The sequence below is a fragment of the Tursiops truncatus genome, chromosome 10, assembly GCF_011762595.2.
Source record: "Tursiops truncatus isolate mTurTru1 chromosome 10, mTurTru1.mat.Y, whole genome shotgun sequence".
Classification (NCBI taxonomy): domain Eukaryota; kingdom Metazoa; phylum Chordata; class Mammalia; order Artiodactyla; family Delphinidae; genus Tursiops; species Tursiops truncatus.
In genome coordinates this window covers 19,607,264-19,616,972 of record NC_047043.1, presented here as the reverse complement: position 1 = coordinate 19,616,972, position 9,709 = coordinate 19,607,264, and the positions used below count along the sequence as shown (strand labels likewise).

The following is a 9,709-nucleotide window of genomic DNA, read 5'->3' as shown; positions in this document are numbered from 1 at the left end:
TTACCTGCTTCCTGTTTCTGGCTCCACTGCTACTGTTTCACCTTTGTGTGGAAGAAAACGGCTTTCCATGTTGCTTCTCACTCTGCCAAGTATTGCCAAGAATATATTGACTTCCTCAGTATATAAAAATGAAAACTGGCGGTAATAATTAGAATGAGAAGTGGCAGAAACTTATTTTCATCAGGGGTGTCAAAATTAACAACTAAAACACCTAAAAAAAGACAAGCTGGGGCTTCCCTAGTGGCGCAGTGGTTGAGAGTCCGCCTGCCGATGCAGGGGATGCGGGTTCGTACCCCGGTCCGGGAAGATCCCACATGCCGCGGAGCGGCTAGGCCAGTGAGCCATGGCCGCTGAGTCTGCGTGTCCGGAGCCTGTGCTCTGCGACGGGAGAGGCCACAGCAGTGAGAGGCCCGCGTACCGAAAAAAAAAAAAAAGACAAGCTGAATTTATATATAACATATGCTTTGTCATAATGGAAAAGTTTTATATGTTAATCATAATTTTAATCATTTAAAATGAGTATTAATGCTAATATTTTAGCATGTATTACGGAAGCAATAGTTCATTTTTGTGGGAAAAGGATATTTTTGGCATAAATCGCTTATTCACTTGGAAGCATAATTAAGTTAGAACTCTACCACACTTCAAATTACAAAAAAGAAAAAATCTAGATGAGTGAAAGGCTAAATATAAAAAAATAAAATATGTAGTAGTGCGTATTAGATTAAATAATTATCAAATTGTTTTAAAACCGGAAGGAGTATCATTTTATGACTCAGCATCCAAGTGAAATACCTTCCCATTTACTCCTTATAGTGACAAAATGTAAGAAACAAGTTATAAGTGAATAGGAACAAAACTACTTTTGGTCTGCTTTCGATGGGCAATAGTTCGCAAATAATGCAAGAATTAAGAAACTACTAATATGCAGTATCTTGAACTTTTTACTTTGAATCTCAAGTTTTCTCAGTATAATAGCTTTGTGTACCTTACCCCCCTTCTTGGTGAAATCCCAACTCAGAATGTTATATATCAATATGCTAAGCATCATCTTTGCCACTGATACAGAATGTACTTGAATCTTGCTAGGCCTGTTTCTCCCACCTTCAAAAAAAGATAGTTCCTTGTCTTTTATTGTGCAGTTTAGTAAGAACACATGTCCCAACCAACAACATATAAAAAGCAGACGAAGTCAGAAAAGCTGTACTAAAAATACATCATTTTATCCTTAGCATTTACTATAATGTCTGGCATGTAGCAGGAGCTCAATAAATGCTGAAATGAAATGAGACAGTGCCCTCACATTTGTGTCCTAGGGAGGCAGACTAACATTTTCATAAGTCAGTACCAAAATAGATATTATATGTATCAAAATAGGTATTCATTGTAATGGCTCTGAGTTTAGAAGTCTAGGCTAAGCTTATATATATGTAAATATGTATATATGTAAAGACTTTAAGCCCATGTATTAATGACTTAATTTTTATTTAAAGACTCCTGGGAACGGGCTTGTTGTCTGAGTACATCAGATTTATTGATGTGAGAAAGGTCACTCTGGGGGTACAGTGGAATGCCACTGGTGAGAAGAGAAAGGATGGAAGTGTCTTGTAAGGTTTGGGTTCCCTTTGAAGGAGGGTCTTGGAATCAGATTGGTACTGTTGCTTACTCTTTCAGAGGCAGGAGAAGCAGGGAGTAACTATGGACTGGGTGCTGTCATGAGGCAAGGAGAATTCAGCAGTGGGGTATCACAAGTTACGGATGAAAATAGCAAAGCAAAGGGGGCGTCTGTGGTAGGAAAGCAGTAGTCATTCAAAGAGGGGGTTGTTATGTCATTTTACAGCTGCTGCACGACTTTGGGGGAAATATTTCCTGTTAATTTTGCTTCTGGCTTAATCTGTGCCTGTCCTCCCAGCCCGATAATTGGCAGGGTTGCCATTTTCTTTTTAGTCCAAACTGATTTTGACTCTTTCAGTCCCAAGCAGTTTTTATTCTTTTTTTTTTTTTTTTTTTTTTTTTTTTGCGGTACGCGGGCCTCTCACTGTTGTGGCCTCTCCCGTTGCGGAGCACAGGCTCCGGACGCGCAGACTCAGCGGCCATGGCTCACGGACTTAGTTGCTCCGCGGCATGTGGGATCTTCCCGGACCGGGGCACGAACCCGTATCCCCTGCATCGGCAGGTGGACTCTCAACCACTGCGCCACCAGGGAAGCCCAGTTTTTATTCGTTAAACGTGCATTTTCTTTTAATCCCCACTATCATCCTAAAGGAATGCTATTACCATCTCTATAACTGACAAAACAGGTTTAACAAGTAACTCATCCAAGGCCCAGCCATAGCCAGGGAGTAGCTTAGTAGGGGCTTTTTCATCAGGTCTAAGCACTGTACTGTAGTCATGGGGATGTGCAAGGAATGCCCTGGCTTCCTTTTGTGCCCTATGTTACCATACCTAGATGCATGAATCTTTCTTACAAGAAAACAGTATAAATACAAGGAAGAGTCTTCCACATGAGTTTTCTATTGTTCAGATGATCACCTTCCCATAGATGCAAATGTAATCTAAATACTTTGGGCACCTGGTTAACCTATAAAGCGTGGGGTTGATCTGGGCCCCTCCTAACACCTGTTTCCATCCTCATTCAGAAAGCAACACGTGCTCAAAACATAGTAGGGCCTAAAGAGGCTACCGCTGGAGGAGTGGGACTTGTGCGTGTGGGGTGAATTTGCTTCGGGGGAGACATTTGCAAAGGGTTTTTGACCCAAGTAGTGTGCTCGCGCCTCCCTAGAGCCACCCTGGCCCGCGGCATTTGGAAGAGGCACTCATCCCCCAGGCCGTTTAGGACCACGGTGTCCGTCAAAGTGTTGGTGAAGGAAAGGGGGTGGGGCATGCAGGCTGCCCTGCTGCCCGAAAGCCTTCTGCTTGGTCGCCTGCGGGGTGGGAGTCCGTCACCTGGGTACCCATCTTTAGAGCCCGAGCTGGGAGTCGGGAGTAGGCAAGAAGAACTGCTGCCCGCCCATTCCCTGGGGGCGCGTGTGCGCGTGCGCGTGCGTCGCCGTGGTAACGGCGCAGCGGAAAGGCGCTGAATCACGGGCGCGCGCTTTCCCAGCTCTAGCAGAAGCTGATGCGGGGGGCGGGCGGGGGTGCCCTCCTGGTTGCATCCTGACTAGACCGGTGCTGACCCCGGCGGGCCTGGCTGGCCTGGCGCAGAGGAGCGGTGGCCAGGATCTCTGTCACTACTGGAGGTAAGAGCGCAGCAGTAGCCTCATCCTGTCTCCGGTTTGGGCAAGAGTCTGTCCTCGGGGGCTATATCCTGGGGAAGAGAAAGCGAGGGTTTGGCTTGGATGGGGCGGTACCTCCTCCCTGACAACAGATACGCGTGCCAGTGTGTAAAAGTGTGTGTCTGTGTGTGTGTGTGTGTGTGTGTAGGGCCGGGAGACGAAGAAGAAGAGGAGCAGGTGGGACGGCAGGTGATGCTCCTAGCCCGCTGCACCGACTAGGGCTAGCTTTAGTGCGGCCAGCAGCGCCTCGATGCAGTATCCCACTTCCCAACCCGTCTGGCGATTGATGGGAAGGGAGGGCAGCAAGTAGGCAGGTTATGCCAAAGAAAAATAAAATCAAGAGGCCCTGAGTTAGGAGGTGACTTTCTTAAGGTTCTTCTGAACATCTAGGAAAGGGCTTTTCTTGATTGCTGCGCCGATTGATTGTTTCTCAGTAGGGTGGAGTCGAGGAAATTTGCATCTGTTCCCAATCTCATGAATTTCTTAGACCTGTAGAATCGGTTTTCTTTAAACTTCGTTTGGTAATATGTATGTGATCTTTGCTATTATTTGCTAAATTTATTTTGTCTCTGTATCTTACCGTAATCTGAAGCTTGAAACCTTTGAGTGGCTTTTTTTCTCTTTCCCTTTGAACTTCCTCCACAGAATGGATATGAATCACGGTATTATTAATCAAGAGCATAAACCTAAGATTATGAAAGTCATCATTCTTTCGATCATTCATTCTCTTGAGTATATGGAGAGAGAAAAGAATATGATATACCCACTCCTATCCATTTTTATTGTTAGATTTCTCATCTAAACATTTTTGTTTGTGGGTTAAATGTTAGTGGTTTTTCCAGTGCTTAAATAGAAAAATTGAATGATATTTTTGATGATAATAATAGAAAAAGTAAATTTTAGACACCCCCCCAAAAAGAACAAGAATTTTTGTTAGTGTTTATTTCTTTATTCCTGAAATGCATGTTCAATGTCCATATGTTTCAAATTGTTTATTATAAGAAGACCACAATCATTGAGACTCCCGAGATTAGGCCAAATGTAAAATTTTATTTTGTGCTTATCATTTTACATAATTTTTCGTACAGATGAGGAAATCTGGAAGTGTCAGTTCAGCTATAGACTTAGGCATCATACAGAAAGCTGAATTCCTCTGTAATTTGAAAAAGAAAAATATAATTATATATCAAGACTTCTTAGAGCCACAGGTGATAGAAAGATTCATCACACCTTTGCCATATAAAATGCCAAGTCAGGGAATTAATTTCCTTTCAGAATAACAAAAATAATTCAGCCAAACTCTTTATGTATTAAAAATAGTCAAAAGAGAGCTTCAGTAATTTATTAATGTACAAGAATGGATTTGCTGTTAAATTTTCTTGACTTATTTTTTTTTCTAGCCAGACAGATAAGCAGCATTCTCTTTAAATAAATCTGTAGGACCAGGCATGACTGTTTCTGGGGCCGTGATGTATTAATAGATTGCCAGGTCAGACGGCCTGGGTTTGGTCATGGCTCTGCCACTTAATGGCTGTGTCACATTTGGCAAATTCCTTAATTCCTCTTAGCCTCAGTTTTTTCATCTGTAAAATAGGGATAATAATAGGACCAACTTAATGAAATTCCTGTAAGAACTAAATGAAACAATATGTATAAGAGCTCTTTGCTCATTGCCTGGTATGCAACTAACTTCAATAAAAGTTAGTTGTTATTGTTATTCTTTTTTTTAAATAAATTTATTTATTTATTGGCTGCATTTGGTCTTCATTGCTGCAGGGGCTACTCTTCGTTCCCGTGGGCAGGCTTCTCATTGCAGTGGATTCTCTTACTGAGGAGCACGGGCTCTAGGTGCGTGCACTTCAGTAGTTGTGGCACGCAGGCTCAGTAGTTGTGTCTCGTGGGCTCTAGAGCGCAGGCTCAGTAGTTGTGGTGCACGGGCTTAGTTGCTCCACAGCATGTGGGATCTTCCCGGACCAGGGATGGAACCTGTGTCCTCTGAATTGGCAGGCGGATTCTTAACAACTGCACCACCAGAGAAGTCCCATTGTTATTCTTGACATAAGTTTTCTTCTCAGGAAATATTTTCTATGTCTTCAAAATAATTTCTCACTAAAAATACAATTATTTTGATGTGACCAAAACTTGTTCTGGTTTGTAATGTCAAATCATCATAAAATGCATAAATTTTTCCTTGCAGCATCTTTGCACCAACAATAATAAATATAATAATTGCAATCTTAGAGGCACGTCAATTCCAGGTAATTATATTTGATACCCTAAGGAAGGAGCTTTGCTTTAGTAGGCCTGGAATAATTGCTGGGTTATTGTTTTATTTGTTTTTTAAAATCTGTGTTTTTAGATACTATTTATGTGAATTCCATAGTGACAAACTTTCTTATTTATTTCTATTAAGCAGTAAATATGGTTGGACCAAAATAACATCTATTTTTGCATCATTTGACAGAGTCTTTTAACCAGAGGTGTTTGAATTTCAAAGTAAGTCTTCTTAAATGACGCACAGGTAGATAAAGATATGGTATTGGAGTTTTAACTCAAATCCCTTCCAAATAACCTTGGTAGAATATGTTACCTGTTGGAAAGTGTTACTATGTCCAACCTGCTGTGCATTCTTTTCCTTAAGTTCAAATAAGCAAGGGATTCTAGTAAACATCTGTTTAAGCAATGTAGCTAGAGTAACAGGATAACTCCGACCTCAAAATGAATTTTCAAAGTTGGTTTTATTGCATGCTATAATGTAAAGCACCAGAATTATTAAGTATTGAGGGCAAATTAACTCCAGTGTTGCCACCTACAAATTTTACTACTTTTTTTAAAAAATAAATTTATTTATTTATTTTTGGCTGCGTTGGGTCTTCATTGCTGTGTGCGGGCTTTCTCTAGTTGCGGCGAGCGGGGGCTACTCTTTGTTGTGGTGCGTGGGCTTCTCATTGCGGTGGCTTCTCTTGTTGTAGAGCACGGGCTGTAGGCACACGGGCTTCAGTAGTTGTGGCTCGCGGGCTCTAGAGCGCAGGCTTAGTAGTTGTGGCGCACCGGCTTAGTTGCTCCATGGCATGTGGGATCTTCCTGGACCAGGACTCGAACCTCTGTGCCCTGCATTGGCAGGCAGATTCTTAACCACTGCGCCACCAGGGAAGTCCCGCCACCTGCAAATTTTAAATGTTACAGTGTGTAGAATGTTTTTTCATGTGGTGGTGGGGAAGTAGGGCTTGCTCCTCTCTCGGATAACAATCCTGTTATTCTAACATTGTGATTATCAGCATATCTTACCATTTTTTTTCTATGCTCATTAAAATGAAGTGTAGGATGTCTTCTGGTCAATATAACATAGTTGCCTGTCTTCAAAATTTTTTCAAAAGAATCTCTTAAGATGACTTATCTTCAATAAAATTATTGGCTTTACCATCTCCCTCAGTATATGTGTACTTATCAGGAGGTTGAAATATTTTATTAATTTAGTATCTTCAGCCTCCTTGTCTTAAAGCTTCAAGACATTCAAATTCCAGGTGCCAAATGCTCAACACTTTATTGTCATGTGGGAAAAGCTTCTTTCCAGACACACATGGGTTTAGGAGGATGCTACTAGCAGCTAACTAGTCTTCCCTCGTTTATATCAGGCTTTCCTAACTACTCCTATGCAGCAACTGCTCCTCCCCAAATCAGGAGAAACTTCTTCTGACCTCATTTTACTAGACCTCTTCCACCCAGTTGACCATTCTCACTTTCTTGAAACAAGAACCTCTCTTGGTTCACAAGTTCCATCCTTCAGTCCCCTCCTAGGGTTACTCTCTAAAGCAGATATATGAACATGTCACACCTCTGATTCAGAGTCTTCAATGTCATGTCCATCAGTGGATGAATGGATCAACAAAATGTGGTCCTTACATACAATGGAATATTATTCAGTCTGGAAAAGGAAGGACATTGTAACACATGCTACAACATGAATGAATCTTGAAGATGTTATGCTAAGTGACATAAGCCAAATAGAAAAGGACAGTATTGTATGACTCCACTTATATGAAGCATCTAGAATAGTCAAACTCATAAAGATAGAAAGTAGAATAGTGATTACCAGGAACTGCCAGAGCAGGTAATGTTATGGTTCAATGGGTACAGAGTTTCAGTTTGGAATGATGAAAAGTTCCGGAGATAAACAGTGGTGGTGATGGTTGTGCAAGAATGAATGTACTGAATGCCACTGAATTATACACTAAACATGGTTAAAGTGGCAGATTTTATGTTATATATATTTTATCACAATAACAAAAAAAATTTTTTAATCTTCAATGTCTCCCCACTGCCTACTAAATGAAATGCCGACCTCTTAGTGTGACCTGGACAGTATTTACTATTTCTTCTTGGTTTACATTTTCATCCTCTTATCTCATCATTTCCCGCACATATTCTACATTCCAGCCATATGGAACCACTCAAAATATGCCATCCCTTGCACGATCCCAAGCTTTCTCTCTGTAGTCAGTCCCTACAGCCTAGAATGCCTTTCTTTCTTCGAGAAGCAAGCACTCATCCCTCAGGATAGACCTTACATGTAACGTTTCTGAAGTCTTCCCTCGAGTCCTCAGTTCCTCTTGCTTTGATGATAGCCTAGCTTGTGGCTGTGCCTCCACAATGTCCCTTATCCCATTACTGTATCCTATGAGCTTCTATAGAGCAGGGACGTTTTATTTTAAAAATGCATATTTTCTTTAAAAAAAAAACCCTGAAGTTAATGTTTCCATTCTTCTCCAGAACTACATAAGATCTTAGTATACTTTAATCTGCCCCTCGTCTTTCACTTCACTATTGTTTAGCATTTTTTTTTGGATAACATTTTTATTATTATTTCCAACACTGTTAGTCAATTTCTACCTTACTGATGCTTCTTCTGTCCATCTGTGCAGTTTTCCTTTCATAGCTCTTTTAGTGAGGACTCTGTGTTTATGTAAAAAAAAAACAAAAACCCTTATTTTATTGTCACTCTTGAATGACAGTTTAGTGAGTATAAAGTTCTAGGTTGGCAGTTTTTGTCCTTCAGGACTTTTGAAGATGCTATTTCTATTCTCTTCCGGCATCTACTTTTTGCTGATAAATCATGTTGTCAGTCTAATTCTTGCCCCTGTTAAGATAATCTGTCTCTTGTCTCTGGTTCTTTATAAAATGTAATCTTTGTCTGGAATTCTGCAGTTTCATTTCAGTGAGAATAGGAATAGAATTATTTTAACCTGCTCAGTACTTCTTGTACTTCCTGGATACGAAGATTTTTGTCTTACATTGATTCTGGAAACTTCTTGGCCATTATCTCTTTACATTTTGTCTCTTCCCCGTTCTTTTTATTCTTTCCTTTTGGAGTCGTCAGAAGATGTATATTGGAGCAGTTTTTACTTCAGGACTCTTACTCTTGCCTTTGTATTTTCAATACTTTATTTCTTTGAATTGCATTTTGGGTTACTTCCTCATACAATATAGCTTTCATTTCAGTTCATTGAATTTTTTTTCAAGTTCATTGAATTTTAAAATCCAGTGGCTTTATTTCTAACTACACAACTTCTGATTTGGATCTTTTAAACTATGCCTGTAAAAAAAATCTTACTAGGGCTTCCCTGGTGGCGCAGTGGTTAGGGATCGCCTGCCAATGCAGGGGACACGGGTTCGAGCCCTGGTCCGGGAAGATACCACATGCCGCAGAGCAGCTAAGCCCGTGAGCCACAACTGCTGAGCCTGCGCTCCAGAGCTTGCAAGCCACAACTACTGAAGCCTGCACGCCTAGAGCCCGTGCTCTGCGCCAAGAGCAGCCACCGCAATGAGAAGCAGGCACACCGCAACAAAGAGTAGCCCCTGCGCGCCGCAACTAGAGAAAAGCCCACGTGCAGCAAGGAAGACCCAACACAGCCATAAATAAATAAACAAACAAATAAATAAATATCTTACTGTACTGTTACTTTATTATGATTTTTGTCTCCTCTCTTCACCTAATGTGTTTCACCACTTCAAACATACTTATTTTGTAGTGTCTCTTAGGTGTACTTTTACTTCTTTTTCTTGCTCCAATTTGTTATGTCTGCCACCTCTCCTTTGTACTGGTTTGCTCCCTAGCTTGTATTACTTTTGTTTTTAGGGTGGTTCATCTTCAGTGGGGATTGTTTTTCTGGTGGAGTTCTATGTGCTCTGTGTTGAGGACTGTCCTTCTAGACAGATTTTGCATTGCTTCTTCATAGGAGCTTAGCTATGTGTTAATAAAAAAAAGTGGTTTTTTTGTTGTTATATATACATATGCTTCATTTAGCCTGGAAATGGAAGTTATAAATTAGTTCTGTAAGGGTTGTTAAAAGAAAGTCCCCGTAAAGAGGCACATCTTGGCAATCCTTCCTCGTTTTGCTTTCAGTGTCATCATGACATGCCTCTGGTTTCTTCTA

The 9,709-nt window shown here is 40.9% G+C and overlaps 1 protein-coding gene across 2 annotated transcripts in view; it reads left to right on the top strand.

The window, feature by feature from the left end:
- The first annotated feature begins 99 nt into the window (after positions 1–99).
- Positions 100–9,709, top strand: part of KIAA0319 (KIAA0319 ortholog) — a 78,463-nt gene continuing 68,853 nt past the window's right edge. For both annotated transcript variants that reach the window (XM_073810404.1, XM_033863892.2), the window contains exon 1: positions 100–3,239. The gene's annotated coding sequence lies outside the window, so the exon portion shown is untranslated. The remainder of the gene's footprint in view (positions 3,240–9,709) is intronic.